This window comes from Ascaphus truei, chromosome 8, assembly GCF_040206685.1.
Source record: "Ascaphus truei isolate aAscTru1 chromosome 8, aAscTru1.hap1, whole genome shotgun sequence".
NCBI classification, from domain to species: domain Eukaryota; kingdom Metazoa; phylum Chordata; class Amphibia; order Anura; family Ascaphidae; genus Ascaphus; species Ascaphus truei.
In genome coordinates, this window is record NC_134490.1 from 1,149,966 (window position 1) to 1,163,815 (window position 13,850).

A 13,850-nucleotide genomic window follows, 5' to 3' on the forward strand; every position below is an offset into this window, starting at 1 on the left:
CGGGCGCGGGGAGATGCCGGGCGCGGGGAGACGCGGGGCGCGGGGAGACGCTCGCATATATACCTCCTCCCACCATATTCCCATCTGTATCCCGGGCGCGGGGAGACGCCGGGCGCGGGGAGACGCCGGGCGCGGGGAGACGCTCGCATATATACCTCCTCCCACCGTATACCCATCTGTATCCCGGGCGCGGGGAGACGCCGGGCGCGGGGAGACGCTCGCATATATACCTCCTCCCAGCCGTATTCCCATCTGTATCCCGGGCGCGGGGAGACGCGGGGCGCGGGGAGACACTCGCATATATACCTTCTCCCACCGTATTCCCATCTGTATCCCGGGAGCGGGGAGACGCCGGGCGCGGGGAGACGCCGGGCGCGGGGAGACGCCGGGCGCGGGGAGATGCCGGGCGCGGGGAGACGCTCGCATATATACCTCCTCCCACCGTATTCCCATCTGTATCCCGGGCGCGGGGAGACGCCGGGCGCGGGGAGACGCTCGCATATATACCTCCTCCCACCGTATTCCCATCTGTATCCCGGGCGCGGGGAGACGCCGGGCGCGGGGAGACGCCGGGCGCGGGGAGACGCTCGCATATATACCTCCTCCCAGCCGTATTCCCATCTGTGTCCCGGGCGCGGGGAGACGCCGGGCGCGGGGAGACGCCGGGCGCGGGGAAACGCTTGCATATATACCTCCTCCCACCGTATTCCCATCTGTATCCCGGGCGCGGGGAGACGCCGGGCGCGGGGAGACGCCGGGCGCGGGGAGACGCTCGCATATATACCTCCTCCCACCGTATTCCCATCTGTATCCCGGGCGCGGGGAGACGCCGGGCGCGGGGAGACGCCGGGCGCGGGGAGACGTGGGGCGCGGGGAGACGCCGGGCGCGGGGAGACACTCGCATATATACCTTCTCCCACCGTATTCCCATCTGTATCCCGAGCGCGGGGAGACGCCGGGCGCGGGGAGACGCTCGCATATATACCTTCTCCCACCGTATTCCCATCTGTATCCGGGCGCGGGGAGACGCCGGGCGCGGGGAGACGCTCGCATATATACCTTCTCCCACCGTATTCCCATCTGTATCCCGGGCGCGGGGAGACACTCGCATATATACCTTCTCCCACCGTATTCCCATCTGTATCCCGAGCGCGGGGAGACGCCGGGCGCGGGGAGACGCTCGCATATATACCTTCTCCCACCGTATTCCCATCTGTATCCCGGGCGCGGGGAGACGCCGGGCGCGGGGAGACGCTCGCATATATACCTTCTCCCACCGTATTCCCATCTGTATCCGGGCGCGGGGAGACGCCGGGCGCGGGGAGACGCTCGCATATATACCTTCTCCCACCGTATTCCCATCTGTATCCCGGGCGCGGGGAGACGCCGGGCGCGGGGAGACGCTCGCATATATACCTTCTCCCACCGTATTCCCATCTGTATCCCGGGCGCGGGGAGTCGCCGGGCGCGGGGAGACGCCGGGCGCGGGGAGACGCCGGACGCGCGGGGAGACGCTCGCATATATACCTTCTCCCAGCCGTATTCCCATCTGTATCCCGGGCGCGGGGAGACGCCGGGCGCGGCGAGACGCTCGCATATATACCTCCTCCCAGCCGTATTCCCATCTGTATCCCGAGCGCGGGGAGACGCCGGGCGCGGGAAGACGCCGGGCGCGGGGAGACGTGGGGCGCGGGGAGACACTCGCATATATACCTTCTCCCACCGTATTCCCATCTGTATCCCGGGCGCGGGGAGACGCCGGGCGCGGGGAGACGCCAGGCGCGGGGAGACGCTCGCATATATACCTTCTCCACCGTATTCCCATCTGTATCCCGGGCGCGGGGAGACGCCGGGCGCGGGGAGACGCTGGGCGCGGGGAGGCGCTCGCATATATACCTCCTCCCACCGTATTCCCATCTGTATCCCGGGCGCGGGGAGACGCCGGGCGCGGGGAGACGCCGGGCGCGGGGAGACACTCGCATATATACCTTCTCCCACCGTATTCCCATCTGTATCCCGGGCGCGGGGAGACGCCGGGCGCGGGGAGACGCCGGGCGCGGGGAGACGCCGGGCGCGGGGAGACACTCGCATATATACCTTCTCCCACCGTATTCCCATCTGTATCCGGGCGCGGGGAGACGCCGGGCGCGGGGAGACGCCGGGCGCGGGGAGACGCTCGCATATATACCTTCTCCCACCGTATTCCCATCTGTATCCCGAGCGCGGGGAGACGCTCGCATATATACCTTCTCCCACCGTATTCCCATCTGTATCCCGGGCGCGGGGAGACGCCGGGCGCGGGGAGACGCCGGGCGCGGGGAGACGCTCGCATATATACCTTCTCCCACCGTATTCCCATCTGTATCCCGGGCGCGGGGAGTCGCCGGGCGCGGGAAGACGCCGGGCGCGGGGAGACGCCGGGCGCGGGGAGACGCCGGGCGCGGGGAGACGTGGGGCGCGGGGAGACACTCGCATATATACCTTCTCCCACCGTATTCCCATCTGTATCCCGGGCGCGGGGAGACGCCGGGCGCGGGGAGACGCTCGCATATATACCTTCTCCCACCGTATTCCCATCTGTATCCGGGCGCGGGGAGACGCCGGGCGCGGGGAGATGCCGGGCGCGGGGAGACGCATATATACCTTCTCCCACCGTATTCCCATCTGTATCCGGGCGCGAAGAGACGCCGGGCGCGGGGAGACGCTCGCATATATACCTTCTCCCACCGTATTCCCATCTGTATCCGGGCGCGGGGAGACGCCGGGCGCGGGGAGACGCCGGGCGCGGGGAGACGCTCGCATATATACCTCCTCCCACCGTATTCCCATCTGTATCCTGGGCGCGGGGAGACGCCGGGCGCGGGGAGACGCCGGGCGCGGGGAGACGCCGGACGCGCGGGGAGACGCATATATACCTCCTCCCACCGTATTCCCATCTGTATCCCGGGTGCGGGGAGACGCCGGGCGCGGGGAGACGCATATATACCTCCTCCCACCGTATTCCCATCTGTATCCCGGGTGCGGGGAGACGCCGGGCGCGGGGAGACGCATATATACCTTCTCCCAGCCGTATTCCCATCTGTATCCCGGGCGCGGGGAGACGCCGGGCGCGGGGAGACACTCGCATATATACCTTCTCCCACCGTATTCCCATCTGTATCCCGGGCGCGGGGAGACGCCGGGCGCGGGGAGACGCCGGGCGCGGGGAGACGCCGGACGCGCGGGGAGACGCATATATACCTCCTCCCACCGTATTCCCATCTGTATCCGGGCGCGGGGAGACGCCGGGCGCGGGGAGACGCCGGGCGCGGGGAGATGCCGGGCGCGGGGAGACGCGGGGCGCGGGGAGGCGCTCGCATATATACCTCCTCCCACCGTATTCCCATCTGTATCCCGGGCGCGGGGAGACGCCGGGCGCGGGGAGACGCCGGGCGCGGGGAGACGCTCGCATATATACCTCCTCCCACCGTATTCCCATCTGTATCCCGGGCGCGGGGAGACGCCGGGCGCGGGGAGACGCATATATACCTTCTCCCACCGTATTCCCATCTGTATCCCGGGCGCGGGGAGACGCCGGGCGCGGGGAGAAGCCGGGTGCGGGGAGACGCCGGGCGCGGGGAGACGCTCGCATATATACCTTCTCCCACCGTATTCCCATCTGTATCCCGGGCGCGGGGAGACGCCGGGCGCGGGGAGACGCCGGGCGCGGGGAGACGCTCGCATATATACCTTCTCCCACCGTATTCCCATCTGTATCCCGGGCGCGGGGAGACGCCGGGCGCGGGGAGACGCTCGCATATATACCTTCTCTCACCGTATTCCCATCTGTATCCCGGGCGCGGGGAGACGCCGGACGCGCGGGGAGACGCCGGGCGCGGGGAGATGCCGGGCGCGGGGAGACGCCGGGCGCGGGGAGACGCTCGCATATATACCTCCTCCCACCATATTCCCATCTGTATCCCGGGCGCGGGGAGACGCCGGGCGCGGGGAGACGCCGGGCGCGGGGAGACGCTCGCATATATACCTCCTCCCACCGTATACCCATCTGTATCCCGGGCGCGGGGAGACGCTCGCATATATACCTCCTCCCAGCCGTATTCCCATCTGTATCCCGGGCGCGGGGAGACGCGGGGCGCGGGGAGACACTCGCATATATACCTTCTCCCACCGTATTCCCATCTGTATCCCGGGAGCGGGGAGACGCCGGGCGCGGGGAGACGCCGGGCGCGGGGAGATGCCGGGCGCGGGGAGACGCCGGGCGCGGGGAGACGCTCGCATATATACCTCCTCCCACCGTATTCCCATCTGTATCCCGGGCGCGGGGAGACGCCGGGCGCGGGGAGACGCTCGCATATATACCTCCTCCCACCGTATTCCCATCTGTATCCCGGGCGCGGGGAGACGCCGGGCGCGGGGAGACGCCGGGCGCGGGGAGACGCCGGGCGCGGGGAGACGCATATATACCTCCTCCCACCGTATTCCCATCTGTATCCCGGGCGCGGGGAGACGCCGGGCGCGGGGAGACGCGGGGCGCGGGGAGACGCCGGGCGCGGGGAGACGCCGGGCGCGGGGAGACGCCGGGCGCGGGGAGACGCCGGGCGCGGGGAAACGCTTGCATATATACCTCCTCCCACCGTATTCCCATCTGTATCCCGGGCGCGGGGAGACGCCGGGCGCGGGGAGACGCCGGGCGCGGGGAGACGCCGGGCGCGGGGAGACGCTCGCATATATACCTCCTCCCACCGTATTCCCATCTGTATCCCGGGCGCGGGGAGACGCCGGGCGCGGGGAGACGCCGGGCGCGGGGAGACGCCGGGCGCGGGGAGACGCTCGCATATATACCTCCTCCCACCGTATTCCCATCTGTATCCCGGGCGCGGGGAGACGCCGGGCGCGGGGAGACGTGGGGCGCGGGGAGACGCTCGCATATATACCTTCTCCCACCGTATTCCCATCTGTATCCCGAGCGCGGGGAGACGCCGGGCGCGGGGAGACGCCGGGCGCGGGGAGACGCTCGCATATATACCTTCTCCCACCGTATTCCCATCTGTATCCCGGGCGCGGGGAGACGCCGGGCGCGGGGAGACGCGGGGCGCGGGGAGACGCTCGCATATATACCTTCTCCCAGCCGTATTCCCATCTGTATCCCGGGCGCGGGGAGACGCCGGGCGCGGGGAGACGCTCGCATATATACCTTCTCTCACCGTATTCCCATCTGTATCCCGGGCGCGGGGAGACGCCGGGCGCGGGGAGACGCCGGGCGCGGGGAGACGCATATATACCTTCTCCCAGCCGTATTCCCATCTGTATCCCGGGCGCGGGGAGACGCCGGGCGCGGGGAGACGCATATATACCTTCTCCCACCGTATTCCCATCTGTATCCCGGGCGCGGGGAGACGCCGGGCGCGGGGAGACGCCGGGCGCGGGGAGACGCTCGCATATATACCTTCTCCCAGCCGTATTCCCATCTGTATCCCGGGCGCGGGGAGTCGCCGGGCGCGGGGAGACGCCGGGCGCGGGGAGACGCATATATACCTTCTCCCAGCCGTATTCCCATCTGTATCCCGGGCGCGGGGAGACGCCGGGCGCGGCGAGACGCTCGCATATATACCTCCTCCCAGCCGTATTCCCATCTGTATCCCGGGCGCGGGGAGACGCCGGGCGCGGGAAGACGCCGGGCGCGGGGAGACGTGGGGCGCGGGGAGACACTCGCATATATACCTTCTCCCACCGTATTCCCATCTGTATCCCGGGCGCGGGGAGACGCTCGCATATATACCTCCTCCCACCGTATTCCCATCTGTATCCCGGGCGCGGGGAGACGCCGGGCGCGGGGAGACGCCGGGCGCGGGGAGACGCTCGCATATATACCTTCTCCCACCGTATTCCCATCTGTATCCCGGGCGCGGGGAGACGCCGGGCGCGGGGAGACGCTCGCATATATACCTTCTCCCACCGTATTCCCATCTGTATCCGGGCGCGGGGAGACGCCGGGCGCGGGGAGACGCTCGCATATATACCTTCTCCCACCGTATTCCCATCTGTATCCCGGGCGCGGGGAGACGCCGGACGCGGGGAGACGCCGGGCGCGGGGAGACGCTCGCATATATACCTTCTCCCACCGTATTCCCATCTGTATCCCGGGCGCGGGGAGACGCCGGGCGCGGGGAGACGTGGGGCGCGGGGAGACGCTCGCATATATACCTTCTCCCACCGTATTCCCATCTGTATCCCGGGCGCGGGGAGACGCCGGGCGCGGGGAGACGCCGGGCGCGGGGAGACGCCGGGCGCGGGGAGACACTCGCATATATACCTTCTCCCACCGTATTCCCATCTGTATCCCGGGCGCGGGGAGACGCCGGGCGCGGGGAGACGCCGGGCGCGGGGAGACGCTCGCATATATACCTTCTCCCACCGTATTCCCATCTGTATCCCGGGCGCGGGGAGTCGCCGGGCGCGGGGAGACGCATATATACCTTCTCCCAGCCGTATTCCCATCTGTATCCCGGGCGCGGGGAGACGCCGGGCGCGGGGAGACGCCGGGCGCGGGGAGACGCCGGGCGCGGGGAGACGCATATATACCTTCTCCCACCGTATTCCCATCTGTATCCCGGGCGCGGGGAGACGCCGGGCGCGGGGAGACGCCGGGCGCGGGGAGACACTCGCATATATACCTCCTCCCACCGTATTCCCATCTGTATCCCGGGCGCGGGGAGACGCCGGGCGCGGGGAGACGCCGGGCGCGGGGAGACGCCGGGCGCGGGGAGACGCTCGCATATATACCTTCTCCCACCGTATTCCCATCTGTATCCGGGCACGGGGAGACGCCGGGCGCGGGGAGACGCCGGGCGCGGGGAGACGCTCGCATATATACCTCCTCCCACCGTATTCCCATCTGTATCCCGGGCGCGGGGAGACGCCGGGCGCGGGGAGACGCTCGCATATATACCTCCTCCCACCGTATTCCCATCTGTATCCCGGGCGCGGGGAGACGCCGGGCGCGGGGAGACGCATATATACCTTCTCCCACCGTATTCCCATCTGTATCCCGGGCGCGGGGAGACGCCGGGCGCGGGGAGACACTCGCATATATACCTTCTCCCAGCCGTATTCCCATCTGTATCCCGGGCGCGGGGAGACGCCGGGCGCGGGGAGACGCCGGGCGCGGGGAGACACTCGCATATATACCTTCTCCCACCGTATTCCCATCTGTATCCGGGCGCGGGGAGACGCTCGCATATATACCTTCTCCCACCGTATTCCCATCTGTATCCCGGGCGCGGGGAGACGCCGGGCGCGGGGAGACGCCGGGCGCGGGGAGACGCCGGACGCGCGGGGAGACGCCGGGTGCGGGGAGACGCCGGGCGTGGGGAGACGCATATATACCTCCTCCCAGCCGTATTCCCATCTGTATCCCGGGCGCGGGGAGACGCCGGGCGCGGGAAGACGCCGGGCGCGGGGAGACGCGGGGCGCGGGGAGACGCTCGCATATATACCTCCTCCCACCGTATTCCCATCTGTATCCCGGGCGCGGGGAGACGCCGGGCGCGGGGAGATGCCGGGCGCGGGGAGACGCTCGCATATATACCTTCTCCCACCGTATTCCCATCTGTATCCCGGGCGCGGGGAGACGCCGGGCGCGGGGAGACGCCGGGCGCGGGGAGACGCATATATACCTTCTCCCACCGTATTCCCATCTGTATCCGGGCGCGGGGAGACGCCGGGCGCGGGGAGACGCTCGCATATATACCTTTTCCCACCGTATTCCCATCTGTATCCGGGCGCGGGGAGACGCCGGGCGCGGGGAGGCGCTCGCATATATACCTCCTCCCACCGTATTCCCATCTGTATCCCGGGCGCGGGGAGACGCGGGGCGCGGGGAGACGCTCGCATATATACCTCCTCCCACCGTATTCCCATCTGTATCCGGGCGCGGGGAGACGCCGGGCGCGGGGAGGCGCTCGCATATATACCTTCTCCCAGCCGTATTCCCATCTGTATCCCGGGCGCGGGGAGACGCCGGGCGCGGGGAGATGCCGGGCGCGGGGAGGCGCTCGCATATATACCTTCTCCCAGCCGTATTCCCATCTGTATCCCGGGCGCGGGGAGACGCCGGGCGCGGGGAGACGCCGGGCGCGGGGAGACGCATATATACCTTCTCCCACCGTATTCCCATCTGTATCCCGGGCGCGGGGAGACGCCGGGCGCGGTGAGACGCCGGGCGCGGGGAGACGCCGGGCGCGGGGAGACGCTCGCATATATACCTTCTCCCAGCCGTATTCCCATCTGTATCCCGGGCGCGGGGAGACGCCGGGCGCGGGGAGACGCCGGGCGCGGGGAGACGCATATATACCTCCTCCCACCGTATTCCCATCTGTATCCCGGGCGCGGGGAGACGCCGGGCGCGGGGAGACGCCGGGCGTGGGGAGACGCCGGGCGTGGGGAGACGCCGGGCGCGGGGAGACGCTCGCATATATGCCTCCTCCCACCGTATTCCCATCTGTATCCGGGCGCGGGGAGACGCCGGACGCGGGGAGGCGCTCGCATATATACCTCCTCCCAGCCGTATTCCCATCTGTATCCCGGGCGCGGGGAGACGCCGGGCGCGGGGAGACGCCGGGCGCGGGGAGACGCCGGGCGCGGGGAGGCGCTCGCATATATACCTTTTCCCACCGTATTCCCATCTGTATCCCGGGCGCGGGGAGACGCCGGGCGCGGGGAGACGCCGGGCGCGGGGAGACGCCGGGCGTGGGGAGACGCCGGGCGTGGGGAGACGCCGGGCGTGGGGAGACGCCGGGCGCGGGGAGGCGCTCGCATATATACCTCCTCCCACCGTATTCCCATCTGTATCCGGGCGCGGGGAGACGCCGGGCGCGGGGAGACGCCGGGCGCGGGGAGACGCCGGGCGCGGGGAGGCGCTCGCATATATACCTCCTCCCACCGTATTCCCATCTGTATCCCGGGCGCGGGGAGACGCCGGGCGCGGGGAGACGCCGGGCGCGGGGAGGCGCTCGCATATATACCTTTTCCCACCGTATTCCCATCTGTATCCCGGGCGCGGGGAGACGCCGGGCGCGGGGAGACGCCGGGCGCGGGGAGACGCTCGCATATATACCTTCTCCCACCGTATTCCCATCTGTATCCGGGCGCGGGGAGACGCCGGGCGCGGGGAGACGCCGGGCGCGGGGAGACGCTCGCATATATACCTCGCCGGGCGCGGGGAGACGCTCGCATATATACCTCGCCGGGCGCGGGGAGACGCATATATACCTCCTCCCACCGTATTCCCATCTGTATCCCGGGCGCGGGGAGACACTGAGCGCGGGCAGACGCCAGGCGCGGGCAGACGCCGGGCGCGGGCAGACGCCGGGCGCGGGCAGACGCTCGCATATATACCTTCTCCATGCTGGGAATTAGCTGGGTAGAAAACACCGAGAAACATTTTCAGAAAATAATAATTTCATGTTTACCAGCGGAGCGCGGGGAACGGAGCCGGACACGGACTGTCCCCGGCGGCTTTGTGTCACCTACACCCCTAAATGTGTGGCACCCAGGGGCAGAAGGGCCCTCCTCGGGGTAACTGAAATCTCACATTGACGCCTGGCATTTATTCTGTGTCCATGTGTCACCTTTCTATGTTCTTATTCATCACGACTGTCCCCTGCGCTCCTTCTCCTGGGACTGTCCCCAGCGCTCCTTCTCCTGGGACTGTCCCCTGCGCTCCTTCTCCTGGGACTGTCCCCAGCGCTCCTTCTCCTGGGACTGTCCCCTGCGCTCCTTCTCCTGGGACTGTCCCCAGTGCTCCTTCTCCTGGGACTGTCCCCAGCGCTCCTTCTCCTGGGACTGTCCCCAGCGCTCCTTCTCCTGGGACTGTCCCCAGCGCTCCTTCTCCTGGGACTGTCCCCTGCGCTCCTTCTACTGGGACTGTCCCCAGCGCTCCTTCTACTGGGACTGTCCCCAGTGCTCCTTCTCCTGGGACTGTCCCCTGCGCTCCTTCTCCTGGGACTGTCCCCAGCGCTCCTTCTCCTGGGACTGTCCCCAGCGCTCCTTCTCCTGGGACTCTCCCCAGCGCTCCTTCTCCTGGGACTGTCCCCAGCGCTCCTTCTCCTGGGACTGTCCCCAGCGCTCCTTCTCCTGGGACTGTCCCCAGCGCTCCTTCTCCTGGGACTGTCCCCAGCGCTCCTTCTCCTGGGACTGTCCCCAGCGCTCCTTCTCCTGGGACTGTCCCCAGCGCTCCTTCTCCTGGGACTGTCCCCTGCGCTCCTTCTCCTGGGACTGTCCCCAGCGCTCCTTCTCCTGGGACTGTCCCCAGCGCTCCTTCTCCTGGGACTGTCCCCAGCGCTCCTTCTCCTGGGACTGTCCCCAGCGCTCCTTCTCCTGGGACTGTCCCCAGCGCTCCTTCTCCTGGGACTGTCCCCAGCGCTCCTTCTCCTGGGACTGTCCCCAGCGCTCCTTCTCCTGGGACTGTCCCCAGCGCTCCTTCTCCTGGGACTGTCCCCAGCGCTCCTTCTCCTGGGACTCTCCCTTGTCACCTCGCTCCCATTATGCAGCCTTGTTAAATACAGGAGGAGAAGCGCAGGGGCTGCAGGAGGAGAAGCGCAGGGGCTGCAGGAGGAGAAGCGCAGGGGCTGCAGGAGGAGAAGCGCAGGAGATGCGCAGGCGCTGCTGGTGAAGAAGCGCAGGGGCTGCAGGAGGAGAAGTGCAGGAGATGCGAAGGCGCTGCTGGAGGTGAAGCGCAGGCGCTGCTGGTGAAGAAGCGCAGGTGCTGCAGAAGGAGCAGCACAGGTGCTGAAGCAGGGGAAGTGCAGCTGCTCCCTGGAAAAGGAAAAGCACAGGAGGAGACACGCAGGCGCTGCAGGAGGAGAAGCGCAGGCGCTGTAGGAGGAGCAGCACAGCACAGCAGGAGAAGCGCAGGCGCTGTAGGAGGAGCAGCGCAGGCACAGTAGGAGGAGAAGCACAGGCACTGCAGGAGGAGACGCGCAGGAGGAGATGTGCAGGCAATGCAGGAGGAGCAGCGCAGGCGCAGCAGGAGGAGACAGGCGCTGTAGGAGGAGCAGCACAGGCGCTGCAGGAGGAGACGCGCAGGAGGAGAAGTCCAGGCACTGCAGGAGGAGCAGCGCAGGCGCTGCAGGAGGAGACACGCATGCGCAGCAGGAGGAGACAGGCGCTGTAGGAGGAGCAGCGCAGGCGCAGCAGGAGAAGACGCGCAGGCGCTGTAGGAGGAGCAGCGCAGGCACAGCAGGAGGAGACACAGGCACTGTAGGAGGAGCAGCACAGGCGCTGCAGGAGGAGACACGCATGCGCAGCAGGAGGAGACAGGCGCTGTAGGAGGAGCAGCGCAGGCGCAGCAGGAGAAGACGCGCAGGCGCTGTAGGAGGAGCAGCACAGGCGCAGCAGGAGGAGACAGGCGCTGTAGGAGGAGCAGCACAGGCGCTGCAGGAGGAGACAGGCGCTGTAGGAGGAGCAGCACAGGCGCTGCAGGAGGAGACGCGCAGGAGGAGAAGTCCAGGCACTGCAGGAGGAGCAGCGCAGGCGCTGCAGGAGGAGACACGCATGCGCAGCAGGAGGAGACAGGCGCTGTAGGAGGAGCAGCGCAGGCGCAGCAGGAGAAGACGCGCAGGCGCTGTAGGAGGAGCAGCGCAGGCACAGCAGGAGGAGACACAGGCACTGTAGGAGGAGCAGCGCAGGCACAGCAGGAGGAGACACAGGCACTGTAGGAGGAGCAGCACAGGCGCAGCAGGAGGAGACAGGCGCTGTAGGAGGAGCAGCACAGGCGCTGCAGGAGGAGACAGGCGCTGTAGGAGGAGCAGCACAGGCGCTGCAGGAGGAGACGCGCAGGAGGAGAAGTCCAGGCACTGCAGGAGGAGCAGCGCAGGCGCTGCAGGAGGAGACACGCATGCGCTGCAGGAGGAGACGCGCAGGCACTTAAGGAAGAGAAGTGCAGGAGGAGAAGCGCAGGCGCTGTAGGAGGAGCAGCACAGGCGCAGCAGGAGGAGACACAGGCGCTGTAGGAGGAGCAGCACAGGTGCTGCAGGACGAGAAGCGTAGGCGCTGTAGGAGGAGTCACGCAGGCGCTGTAAGAGGAGACACGCAGGCGCTGTAGGAGACACGCAGGCGCTGCAGGAGGAGACACGCAGGCGCTGTAAGAGGAGACACGCAGGCGCTGTAAGAGGAGACACGCAGGCGCTGTAAGAGGAGACACGCAGGCGCTGTAAGAGGAGACACGCAGGCGCTGTAGGAGACACGCAGGCGCTGCAGGAGGAGACACGCAGGCGCTGTAAGAGGAGACACGCAGGCGCTGCAGGAGGAGACACGCAGGCGCTGTAGGAGGAGACACGCAGGCGCTGTAGTAGGAGACACGCAGGCGCTGCAGGAGGAGACACGCAGGCGCTGTAGGAGACACGCAGGCGCTGTAGGAGGAGACACGCAGGCGCTGCAGGAGGAGACACGCAGGCGCTGTAGGAGACACGCAGGCGCTGTAGGAGGAGACACGCAGGCGCTGTAGGAGACACGCAGGCGCTGTAGGAGGAGACACGCAGGCGCTGTAGGAGGAGACACGCAGGCGCTGTAGGAGGAGACACGCAGGCGCTGTAGGAGGAGACACGCAGGCGGATGTTGGCTGCCTAGAGTTTGCCAAATCTCCAAACCAGACACAATAATGTTATATTGGGGAATTTGTGGGAGAGCTGGGCACTATGGGGTTATCCCCTGGCCTGCGGTGCGATGCTCTGCAGAGATGCTGCACCTCACACAAGACACAATAATGTTATATTGGGGAATTTGTGGGAGAGCTGGGCACTATGGGGTTATCCCCTGGGCTGCGGTGCGATGGTCTGCAGAGATGCTGCACCTCACACAAGACACAATAACATAACCTCCCAGTTCAGAAACTCTGCTCAGGTTTCATTAGCTTCCGCTGTGCGCACGTTCGGAGCTGATTAATATAAACACTAATTAAAGTTTATGCTCCCCCTTATATACACGTCACCTTGATCCAAACCATCCCCTGCTCCTGGGAGTTTGGGGTTTCTATTAGCGGGATATATGTTCTGGTAATGGAGATACAGCACGTAGATCAGGCGGTACTGTTCCTGCACTGACCACACACACACACGGCCCCACCAGCTCTCCCTCTGCTATTCTAGTGCTATGCACACACACGGCCCCACCAGCTCTTCCTCTGCTATTCCAGTGCTATGCACACACACTGCTCCCACCGTGACCCGTCTCCCCCGTGCTGGAGGAGAGTGGAGCTGATCTCTTCTCCACGCTGAGAAGCAGCTTTACCCCAAACTGACCAGGGAGGGAGAAAGGTCACTCTAGTATTCCAGTACCATACAGATATAGTATATTAAAAAGACAGGCACTCAAATGACTAAAGGTAACGTTTTGTTTCGTTATATATATATATATATATATAAATTATATATATAAATTATATATATACACCCTGTACTGTGTAAGCTCTCGGGATCAGGGTCCTCATTACCTTCTGTGTCTGTTTGCGCTGGTCTGTCCTTACTTGTATGTAACTGTTTAAGTAATATACATAACTCTGTACTGCGCCGCACAATATGTTAGTGCTTTACACATAAAAGATAATAATAATTAATTTATTCACACACACACACACACACACACACACTGTGAAAGCACCGTCACATTGCGGGGTCTTGTGTCCCATATTAAGGCAGGAAACTCTTTTTCTTTATACAGGTTTTATTTACAGGGGTTAAATAACACAATAATAGACACACCGTCCCTTTAAGGAAAAACAAATCATAAAAATATAGCCTACTCCTATCAGGAGACTGTCTAAACATTTACTCCCTCTCTGATTGTCCAACTAA